This window comes from Melitaea cinxia, chromosome 12, assembly GCF_905220565.1.
Source record: "Melitaea cinxia chromosome 12, ilMelCinx1.1, whole genome shotgun sequence".
In the NCBI taxonomy this organism is placed as follows: Eukaryota; Metazoa; Arthropoda; class Insecta; order Lepidoptera; family Nymphalidae; genus Melitaea; species Melitaea cinxia.
In genome coordinates this window covers 9,191,819-9,203,576 of record NC_059405.1, presented here as the reverse complement: position 1 = coordinate 9,203,576, position 11,758 = coordinate 9,191,819, and positions in this window count along the sequence as shown.

The following is an 11,758-nucleotide window of genomic DNA, read 5'->3' as shown; positions in this document are numbered from 1 at the left end:
CGAATAATAACTTGATAAAATGTCAAGTTAGCGACAGGTATGTGTTATACTTATAAATTCATCAGGTGCAAAATGAAATATGAATGAGCTAATAATAATCAGATAAATTAAATAAACATCTATCAAAACGTGTTAGTAGAAAAAAAAAAATAAAAAAACTTCATTAACGGCCCTTGTGAAGATAACAAAACACATGGATCACAAATGTGCGTGGAACTAGCGGGAAACATTCCGTGAATGGGATTCTTAAGATCTCTCGATTATACGAAGTATGTGACTTCGATTATACGAAGTCACATCCTTTAAACATTTTCATCATAATTATACAATAGTAATATTAGTAGATGATAAGCAAACTGAAGATAATTTCATTTAGTAAAATAATAGAAGTCGGTAATGCTAAGATCAATCTTGGATATGTTGTGAGGAATGCCGGTAAGAGCGTGGTTAGCCCGAGGGTGCATTAAGCTATCATGCCATCAGTGCACTCGTCTGGTCTGCATTCTTGAGCCGGGTCCGGTGTCCGGCTCAGGAATGTCTGCATCTAGCAACCCGAGACGGAAGGAGCTGCGGCGGAAGCGGTTCATGGAACCATTCCACGCACTTCTAGAACGATCGAACTGATACTGTGTTTTAATGATATATAAACCTAATTGTTACGTCCCTATGGTTTAAATTTGCAGAAAAATTGAAATGTAGTTGTTTATTCTTTCTGACTCCGAAATGAAATACTGTGCAAATTTTTAAACAGCATTAAGTTAAAAAGTACGCCACTCTATAATAGACCTTAACATGTAGTTAATAAACTATTTTTTTCGTAAATAATTCAGTGACGAGTTGCTGCTTAATGATTCGCCAATACTCATTGCCGCGAAGCGTAACCGTCTTGCTCCAGTGTGCCGTGTATCCTGCCTATACAAAGTGTAATTTTCTAAATGTTTTGGTTTATCAGTACCCTTAATTACATATTGGAAAAAATATAAATCAAATATTTACTAGAATACTCTTAATTGATATACATATCTACAACTAAATTTTTTATACGGCCGCGTAAAAGATCTCTACGTATTTATAAATTCCTATTATTGCTAAATAAGATTTATTAACTTCCAAAAATCCTAATAATTTAAATAATTTCATTAGTTGTTAAAGTGACATAATTTTCGTACAAATATTCAGGTGAAGTTTTAAGTCAGTATTTGTGTGTTTTATTTGACCACATTCGAGTGACTCCCATCTCCCGCTGAGAGACTTGGTATTATCAGCTTGAGTACTCTTTCTTGTTTTTTAAACATACTGGCGTTACAATTTGTTCCAGTCCATTGTTGATTAAACAATCAACCGGGCCCCGCATGCCTCGTCCGTTTCAATTGTTAACAGTTATTGGAAATCAATTGACATTCGGTAAATTGACTCAATGAGACGAATGAATGGTGTTTAGGGACAATAGGTATAATACTATTAATAGTACTATTAATAGTACTATTAATAGTATTATATTGTCCCTAAACATAACTTTAACTAAGATTTTACAATAAAATAGTAAAATTAGCCGTGGCTTTAAAATTTATAATAAACTAGTTGTACCCTGCGCGCGTTGCTGCGCTTTTATTTATTTATTTTTTTGGTCGTACCAACTCAGAAACCTTTGTGGGCTCATGCACAACACTTTGCTGAAGATCATGACATAATCAAATGTGATCTATAAGAATATGAAACGATTCTATAAGGGACATATATATATTATTAAAAAATTCATGTTTTTCACAAATACTTTAGAATTTATTTAAATAAATAAAATTATTTACGATGAACAGTAAATTATTGTGTGTAACGACCTTCTTACGAACGTGGCGAATTGACGTAAATTTGTCTGTGTGACAATTCATATGTGTATTCCATTTTCATTGTGTACAAGATCAGATGGTTCCATTGATAAGAAATTCTTCTGGCGCCGCCGGACGTAACAATATGAACCTTACTTCTTAGAAGGGATAACATCAACATTACAAAATGTCAAATTTTTTGAGTAACCATTCCAAGCGTTCTACAAAAAATAATCGGCCAAGTGCGAGTCGAACACGCGCACGAAGGGTAAACTAAATATGATTAAATGTTCTGTAAAATATTTAATTGTTTAATAAAACTAAATATTTTGTGAATATTTCAAGCGTTTACCTAGTGTTGATTTTAAAATCGGATAAAAGGCTGCAAAAAACACTTTTTTGTATGAGAGGTCCCCCTAAATATTTCTTTATTATAATTTCATGATTTTTTATTAAAGTAAATAAATCTACAATTAAGTATTTTGTGAATATTTCATGTGGCTCCCTGTTACCGTTTATTGATATCGAACAAAAATAGGCAAAAAGTCGCGTTTGTTGTATGGCAGCCTTTAATTTTTAATTTTATTTTGTTTTTAGTATTTGTTGTTATAATTCTTGAGATACACCCTGGTGACAGACGACGGGCGGACGGACGGACGGACAGACAGCGAAGTCCTAGTAATAGGTTCCCGTTTTTACCCTTTGGGCACGAAACTCTAAAAATAATAGACGAAAAAGACGTAGTTTCTATCAAGAATTATTAAGAATAAAAATTCAATCAAACCTTTTATATTTAAACTAGCTGTGCTCGCGACTTCGTCCGCGTGAAATTTTAAAAAATAGTTATTGTTCAGTTCGCAGAGCTATAAAATAAAAATAAATCTAAAATAAAAGTAAGTAGCCTAAGTTACTCCTACATCAGCTGCCAGTAAAAGTCCCGTCAAAATCGGTCCAGCCGTTTCAAAGATTATCCGGAACAAACAGACAGACAGACAACAATTGTAAAAAATGTTATTTTGGTACTATACCGTGTATATCGACAGTACGAGTCACTCCAATTTTATTTATTTGTATAGATAATTATAGATTATTTAAATATAAATTAAATTAGAGATAATTACAAGGATGTAACATTTACTTACAAATAAGTATTTTCTCAACAACAATTCAAACGGTAATACATTTACCAGCAATATATTAGCTCATTTTATGAATGGTTACATATTCTTACAATAAAGAATGGCGGTTCGAGACACTCATCGTATCAGTATCACGTTAGTGGTGAAAGTGAGGTCGCAGCTTTCTATCCGTCGTGGTACCGCTTTGCACCGCTCGCAAGACTGGTGTCTTGCGAAAACTATTTACCACTAATATATTGGAAAGCTTAATCTTTTCATGTTAAAACTCTATCCATATAACCTCTACTAGTAATACGCCCAAAAAAACAAATATAAAATTACAAAATGGCGGCTATTAGCAGCCATATTGAATTCTTCTTTTGCCATACTAAAGCTATTATTAATTGTAACGCCTTTTAATTTGGCGCTTCACAAATTTTTGAAAAATTAAGGCTCGTGACAAAACTGCGGAGAGCATGACCAAAGGATCTATTGTAACGCCAAAAGTAAAAATGAGCCAAATTAGACCTAGGTAAAGGTAACATTAAAAAAACACATTTATCGCATGACAGCAAGTAGGTATATATAGGCATATATATAGGAAAAATAAGTAAAAAGTATTGTTGTTACAACTTACCTCAGGTTAAATGATCTATGAGGCTATGACTAATGACGCGTGAAGTAAATAAGTGAAAATGGGGTTTTCTTTAAGAAAGACTCTAAAAACGAGTAGAAGTAGTAATATCATTTACATATTGTTGTTATCGTTTTTGTCAGTGGCTGCTCTTATACCTGCTATTTATGCTACATTTTACGCTAATGGGAATTGTGTAGAAAATGCTATGGGACATTTCTATGTATTACATTTTAACCATACTGATTTCTCGATATTTAATATGCTGACACCACCTTCATAGCGAGACAGTGATAAAATCCAAAAAAGAAAACTCCTCTTCAGCTAACTGCGCACATGGCAAGGCAACACAATAGGTCTGTATCATTATAGTGTGTGAGGGCATTCTTTGCTTCTCTGAAGGCGAAGAACACAATGTCCATTGTGCAACTTCTGCGGACAAACGACGTGAAACGAGATCCTTGTGCCGCTTAATGTGTGTGCTCACGTCTATACTTCTACAGTCATATCAAAAAGTGTCTTAAATCTATATAGTGATCAGTATGGATGCATAGTTGCGGCAAGTCTTAACAATACCAAATATATCTGATTAATCACGTTTAGAGCTGTATACTAATGATTGGTGTAATTTGAGCTGTTCTTTGTTTTGCAAAGAAGACATCAACCGGGGATCTAAAAAAGTAATCATTTTAATATCAACAAATACTCTTATTTAAATCTAATATAGGTATTATCTCTGCTTTACAAAATTATGAACGGTCATACCTGTTATTTGATAACATAGAATTCCATTATTGATTAGGTAGGCAGGTAGAATAAATTTTATGTTAATCAGAAAGCCAGAAATATATATAATACAAGAAATTTTTTAACATTTTAATGCACCAAGATTAGTAGAATGATTCGTAATGCTCTGGTGACGTCACCCTTACAAATTTGGCAATGCCAGGCGTTCGACCTCCAACCGAAATGGCGTCGTGACTTCTAGAGGTAGGTACAACGAAACTGCGCAACACTTACTAAAAACAAGAACGAGTTTTTTTTGTATTCAAGTTATCAAATGTCGTTTGGAATTGAAACGATATATAATTAAAGTTTTTGATAATATTTAATGAGTATTTTGAATTTTTTGTGAAGATGTAATTAGTAATTACAATATCTTAACTCTTCTAAAAAAAATCACCATTGCGACATAGAACTATGATACAGATGTGGTAAACATAACAATCGAACACCTTTATCCGTGGGAAAATCATGGTTTCATGGTGGTTAAATGAGGTTACTTACAAGGTACCCTTTAAAAAAATCTATTACGCCGTAACTTTTTCCAATGGAATAGATACGTATATTTTTTATAATAACTGTGAGTATTGATGACAAGTAAACGTTGCTGTGCCTAATTATAAAATCACCCCATACAAATCAAATTTCAAATCACAACGACTCTAAAGAAGTTACACTTTAAAAATAGTTGGGAAAATATTTTGTACTGTGGTACACACAAAAATTATAAGAAAAAGGTCCTAAACTAGGAGGCAAAAAATCTAATAGCGAATCTAGCTTATTGCTGTTTCACTGATTTTTGTAAAGGGGTTGTTTCAAATTTATATGGAGCCTGGGCTAGGTATTTGTACAGTATTTTAAAATGTTCAGGTTCATGAAATAGTAATTATTTCTTCATTATTTCTCATTAAAAGGCCTTTTTTACGAGGTAGTTTTTATTTTAAGTATTAAAATCGCAACCACTTGACATCCTTTTTGACAATGACATGTACACAAACGTCATGATGACATTTTACATAATTTTAAATAACTAAAACAATTGGTACCTACGCATCCAACAACAAGTCGATTCTGAGGAGACCTGTGTCTAGTAATGGGTTGTGAAAAGGGGCTGAGACGGATATTTCAATGTCTTATTTATTTAAATAGTGACATTTCATCTAACATAGATAACAAAAATACATAGGTAGATGGCGTGGAGGCACTTCGAGAGTTACCATTCTACGTATGTACCCAATTATCAATTTTATAAACTACCTCTAAATCACTGTAAAACTACTTAAATGCATATTTTATTTTAATTTCTTTGATTTTATACTATTTTTTCGAATACTGTACAAAGACCTGGCCCAAAATGAAACAACTCCTTTCTTACATTGTACTATGCAAAACTATACTATTTCAAAGGTCCCAGTGTTTTCTATGAATAACTAACAAAAAATGAACTATTTCGAAAGGGCGCCAAAATCGCTATTTTGAGGAATGTGGCGTCTTTCAAAAATATGATGACACACTTTGGAAGATCTCATGGAATGTAAAAACTGTGTAATCTATTGTTGAGACATTTGCTGATAAATAACATCCTAATAGTTTTAGAACATCTAAATCATTTTCGACTATACCGCTCCAGAGAGGTAAGGTTTTTATCTATATTTTTAGATCAAAGTACAACCATTAAATAGTTTTAGTAAATCCAAACTATACTATTTATCACATTTCAGTAACTTATTACGGTTATTTTTACATACTAACAACTAACGTATTTTATAGATGACCTCAAAACTATATTAGGACATCTACGTGGCTGTTTTAAACAACTGTAACTATAACTATAAAAAAAAATATTCACTTCCTAGAAAAAATTACTTGTTTTTAATAATGACGAAGCAAAATAGATTACTGATGCGGAAAATTTCCTAGATTACCGCTCCTTTACTTTAACTACTTACATTCATGTCTATCGAGAATACCTCCGAGAGGGAAGGGATTAGATCAGCGTTGAGTCAGCGTCGTGGCCCAAATTCCACAGAACACCATCCGCTAAAAACACCATCAATGGAATACCGCTCCAAGGCCGTTAAACCCAAGCGTCAGAATTGTTTGCCCTGTCATCTAAAAGCCGTTGTTTCATGGTTTAGTTGTCTATGTGGCATTTAACGTCTAGCAGATGCTTTATAGTCGTAAAGTGCCCGAAATCGGTTCGATTTGAATTTATTTCTTGTTAGAAACTTAAGGCATGCTAATCAAAGTTGTTTAAAATGGTTATATTATGAAGTAATTTAATGTAGCTTTTAACTTCCAACCATCTGTTCGAATAATTTAATATACGTAAACTTTTCTCTTAAAATAATTATTTGACTCTTAATTGGTTAGGAAGCCGTGGGTACAAGGTGCCATAGCGTACAATAGTCCCTATTAGTGAAGTGACCTTCAAGACCGTCCCGGAATGCCGGCTTCGTTGGTTTCAAGAGCTCTATTTTCCAAGAATCGTGATGCTTACAAGCACAGGGCACATATTTTTAAGTATAGTATAAAGACAAGATCGATGGAAAAAGATAGTTTAACGTAGTAATATTTTCAACGTGACTATTATTGTTTTAATATTGTAAAGATATAGATATTATTATGATATGATATAATGTATTACTGTGTGATTACCGCAGTAAATAATATAGCGACCCCCTCTCTTACCGTGGGTGTCGTAACAGGCAAGGCCAAGGAATAATATAGTTCCACTTACCACCTTGAAACTTAAAAAGCCGACCAATCGTGGGATAACTATCCAAATTCTGGCTTTAAAATAGTCTTCGGTGCGACAAAGTCAGCCCTGCGGTCACCAACCCGCCTGCCCAGCGTGGTGACTATGGGCAACACACATGAGTTCACGCTACTTTTGGCGCAAACTTGTCTTGTCCAGCAGTGGACTGCGATAAGCTGAAGTGATATAATATATTGCATTGCTAAGATTTGAATACACGGTTAATTTATTATTATTTTTATAAGCTTTTTCTAAAACAATGTGAACAACTTTGACTATTGAATGTTTTCATTTAATCACATTAAAACTTATAATATATGTTTACTTATAAGTAAAAAGAGTGTAGTTTTTAAGAAATGACGAATAACTATCAAGACTATTTCGATGCGCTATAAATTCCTTTGCCTTCTTAGCGCCAGCCTACCTGTGGAGTAAAAAAAGTATTCTGGTTGTTGGGCCGCGTCGGCGCTTTTGAGATAATTTATAAGGCTTTGCCTTTCTTGGAATTTCAAAATCTCGCCGAGATAGCTTCGTGCCCAAGTCACAGCTTCAGCAAATGGAATGTAACGGATTTATATAGGAAAAAAACTGATATTGTGTCAAAATCTATTGTGATACAGCCCCGTAAAACATTCCAATGTTACGATATGGTGTATTTTCAATAATGACAAATATAAAAGTATTTTACTTTTATGAATAAATTCTTAAGGCATTTAACTAATTCATTAATGTAGAACTTTGTCCCACATTAAAAATAAGTAATAAGTACTAAAGTTTTACTCAACTGTACGGAAAATAAATATTCGTATCTTTAACAAAATAAAACTCAGCAGTATGTTAAAAGCTTAATGTTTGAAAATAAGTTTCTTGTTTCATTTTATGCGTGAGCAAGAGGATGCATCTACATTCAGGTATTTTTGTGTTCACTTGGAGCTGAGTCCCGCCCGTCCAGACGTTTCTGGGAAAAGAAGGCCGCATACCACGCCTCGGGCCGTCATTGGTCATTCCACTTGCGCCCAAAGACTTACTTGAAATTGTCTCAGCTACGGCGCTTTTATTTTTCAGACCAGTTTTGCCTTCCATAACCGACAATACCGTTTACTTTCATGGTGGGTTTTTTAAAGCTGTCAGTATAATATACGAGTATAAGTATCTAATAAGTAATAAATAAATAAATATATATTAAAATTCTTACTAGATATTTCAATTTAGTTCGTTGAAGAGTTAAAATATTGTATAGTAATACGAATATTAAAACCATTTAGTCAAATTTGTAGGTATTCATTGTTCACCTTAAAAATGTATGCTTAACAATAAGTATCGCATCTAAACGAGTGCAAACTAAAGAACTGAAAAGATTATACAATAACTAGTTATATATGGATTCACTTTTCTCATCAACAGTCATTTTGTTGACCGTTGGTATCGCAAAAAGTCTCGTAAGATTCATCGTCAAAAAATGACAAAAACTTTGTGACAGACACTCAAATTATTCTATCACTAAAGTTCTTTTTATCAATACTTGGGTTTTGTGTGTCTAATAAGTCGACCTTACCTATACATTAAAATTGTAATATACTAGAAACTAATCTATGACTTAACGACATATGACGACAGTCGCGAACAATCAAAAAACTTTGTACATACGTCAAAAAGAGATAATAATTTTGAGGTAAGAAAAATATGCATTATTTTTGTGTACTTATTATTAAAAGTTTTATTTATAAAAGCTGTTACTAATATGGTCTAGCATGCACATACTATTTTATTGTTTGGTCACGAATAAACGCGAGGAACTTGTGTTGTATCTACCTATTAACCTGTTCCATTCATTAAACTTTAGTACGCATTTGGAACCATAATATTACCAACGATTTTAAATTAGACATATGTAAGTGCAAATTTTTAGGGTAATTTTGCATTATGCATATATCGCAACAGTATTTATTTAAATCAACGTTATCGCAATTTTTTTCGATAGAAAATGTAAAAGTAAACACCTACATCTCAAATCTTCGAAAATATCTAGTCCAAGAATTCTAAATTGGTTCTAAGGTTAATTTAATTGTGAAGAGTTTTTTGTTTATAGTTCCAGATAAGTATTTAACGTAAGTATAAAAAGATACCAAAATGTGTTTTACATTGCAAGGGATAAACATTTTTGAAATAATAAAGTCTAGATGAGTGTAAAATCTACATTGTCAATTTATAAAACAGTCTAATAAATCATGCTGCGATTTCTTAAAAATGTAATCTAATATATAAAATTCTCGTGTCGCGGGGTTTGTAGTTAAACTCCTCCGAAATGGCTTGACCGATTCTCATGAAATTTTGTGTGCATATCGGGTAGGTCTGAGAATCGAACAACGTCTATTTTTCATACCCCTAAGTTATACGGAGGAGAGGGTTAAGAGGGTTAATAAAATATTATGAAATTTTGTGTGCATATCGGGTAGGTCTGAAAATCGGCTGACATCTATTTTTCATTCCCCTAAGTTATAAGGAGGGAGTGGGGATTGAGAAGGTTAATAAAATAAATGGCAAAATAACGTTTGCGGGGTCAGCTAGTACGATAATAAGTATAATTATTTCCAGAGAGGTTTAGATAATTAATTTGCCTTACTTTCGATATCATTTGCTATTTCATTTGGTATCTAACTATTGTTAAGCCGTTGTAATAATGCGGTGCTGAGTTCTAACACATGTCAGACAATTGACCATTGTAACTTTGGATTGGCGAAGAATGTATGACAGAAACATTTTATTCTTTCAAATTCTTCAAATGCACTACTAAAATTACTACTATCTAATAAATAAATTTTGCAGTACTTCGTAAATGTAAATAATTTAACTCTAAACCTAGTATTTTAATTAACAAGCTTGTTTTTAAACATGTACGGTATTGTTTCAAAGTTACCGCATGTTTTTCCTGTTGTGTGTTGTCGCCATTTAAAATAATGAATAAGTATCTTTGTACTTAGCATATTTAAGTGATAGGATAAAATGAACTGAAATTGTCTCGTTACACATCACAGAAGTTATCCAGTTAAGGGCTATATTTTGTTTTGAGCACAGACGTCAATAATATATGAGATGTCTACAAACTATAGAAAAAAGACAAATTTGAATTTATCCAGTTCTTAATTGTAGATCATTCATTGCCAATATTTAGTAAAAATTATATCTTTATAAATAGCTTCGTGAGATAAAGAACTATCAACTTAAATATGTTAGTTACATTAAGCATGTCATGCACGTTATGATAATCTTGGAGTTCTCGCAGAGGAATGTCTTTGATGTAAACGCAAAAAAAATGCGCGGGATAATAGAATCACGCACAGGTCTCAAACCGACCACCCTCGGGCCGTGCTGGCACTGGAACATGTATATACTGAGTAGTATTAAAAGTTGAGTGTAAATTCGGGACAGGTCACTGGTGGTGGTCACATATTTGTAATAAAACAAAAACAGACCCAATTTGATAAATAGGTGATATTAAAAGAATAATTTGGAGCATTATTTTTTTTATTTCTGTCTGAATTTTACGTTAGCCGTTCTGCATCACGCCAAAACTATATTGACCGAGGGTGGACCTTCGGCCCACACTTCGTTATGGTGGGACCAAAGGTCGTGAAGTTGGCGAGCGCACTGGGCAGACTCCTACCGAACCTCGGAGGACCCAGCTCCGACTGCAGGCAGCTATATTCCGGAGTCTGCTGGAGTATAGCGACGTACGGTGCCCCGGCTTGGGCAGATCGCCTCACTGCGAGGAATAAGGCCTCGCTGCGATCTGCGCAGACGATCATCGCGGTTAGGGTTATCCGGGGGTACCGTACGGTATCGTGGGCTGCAGCTAATTCTCTAGTCGGCGAACCCCTGTGGGAGCTCGTGGCGGAGGTCCTTGCCGAGACCTACTCATACGTCTCGGGTAGGAGGGCACTCGGTGAGAACCCCACGTTGGACGAAATCCTACGGGTGCACCGGATGGGGCAAGAAGCACTAATGCGGAGGTGAAAGGAGGACCTGGCGGAGCAACCGTATGGCACACGCGTAACGGCTGCCTTGCGCCCGATCCTAGAGCGGTGGATGCGCCGTAAGCGCAAGCCCCTCACCTTCCATCTGACGCAGGTTCTCACCGGGCATGGCTGCTTTGGTGACTACTTGTGTCGGACGGCCCAAAAGGAGGCGACGACTGGATGTCACGATTGTGGCGCGGCGGTGGACTCTGCCCAGCACACCCTCGAGGTGTGTCCGAGATGGGTGGCGCTGCGTCACAATCTGACGACAGTCCTCGGAGGAGATTTGTCACTGCCGAGTGGCATCAACGCGATGCTCGGCAACGACGAGTCCTGGAAGACTATGGTCCCCTTCTGCGAGACAGTAATGTCCCAGAAGGAGAATGACGAGTGGCTGAGGGAGGAGGAGGCTGCCAACGAGGCCTCTCTCCGCAGGCGACGAACGGGGGTACGTAGGAGGCGCTACCTAATGCGCCTCCAGTAACGCCCTTGTGCCCGTGTCGGGCTGGTACGGGAGCCAGGTCCTGCTAGACACGGCGTCGTTAGGATTGTTCAGAGGTGAGCCGAACAGTTCCCATGGAGGAGAAGTCTGGCCTTTTTGCCCAGGCCAGCCTGTCGCTGGA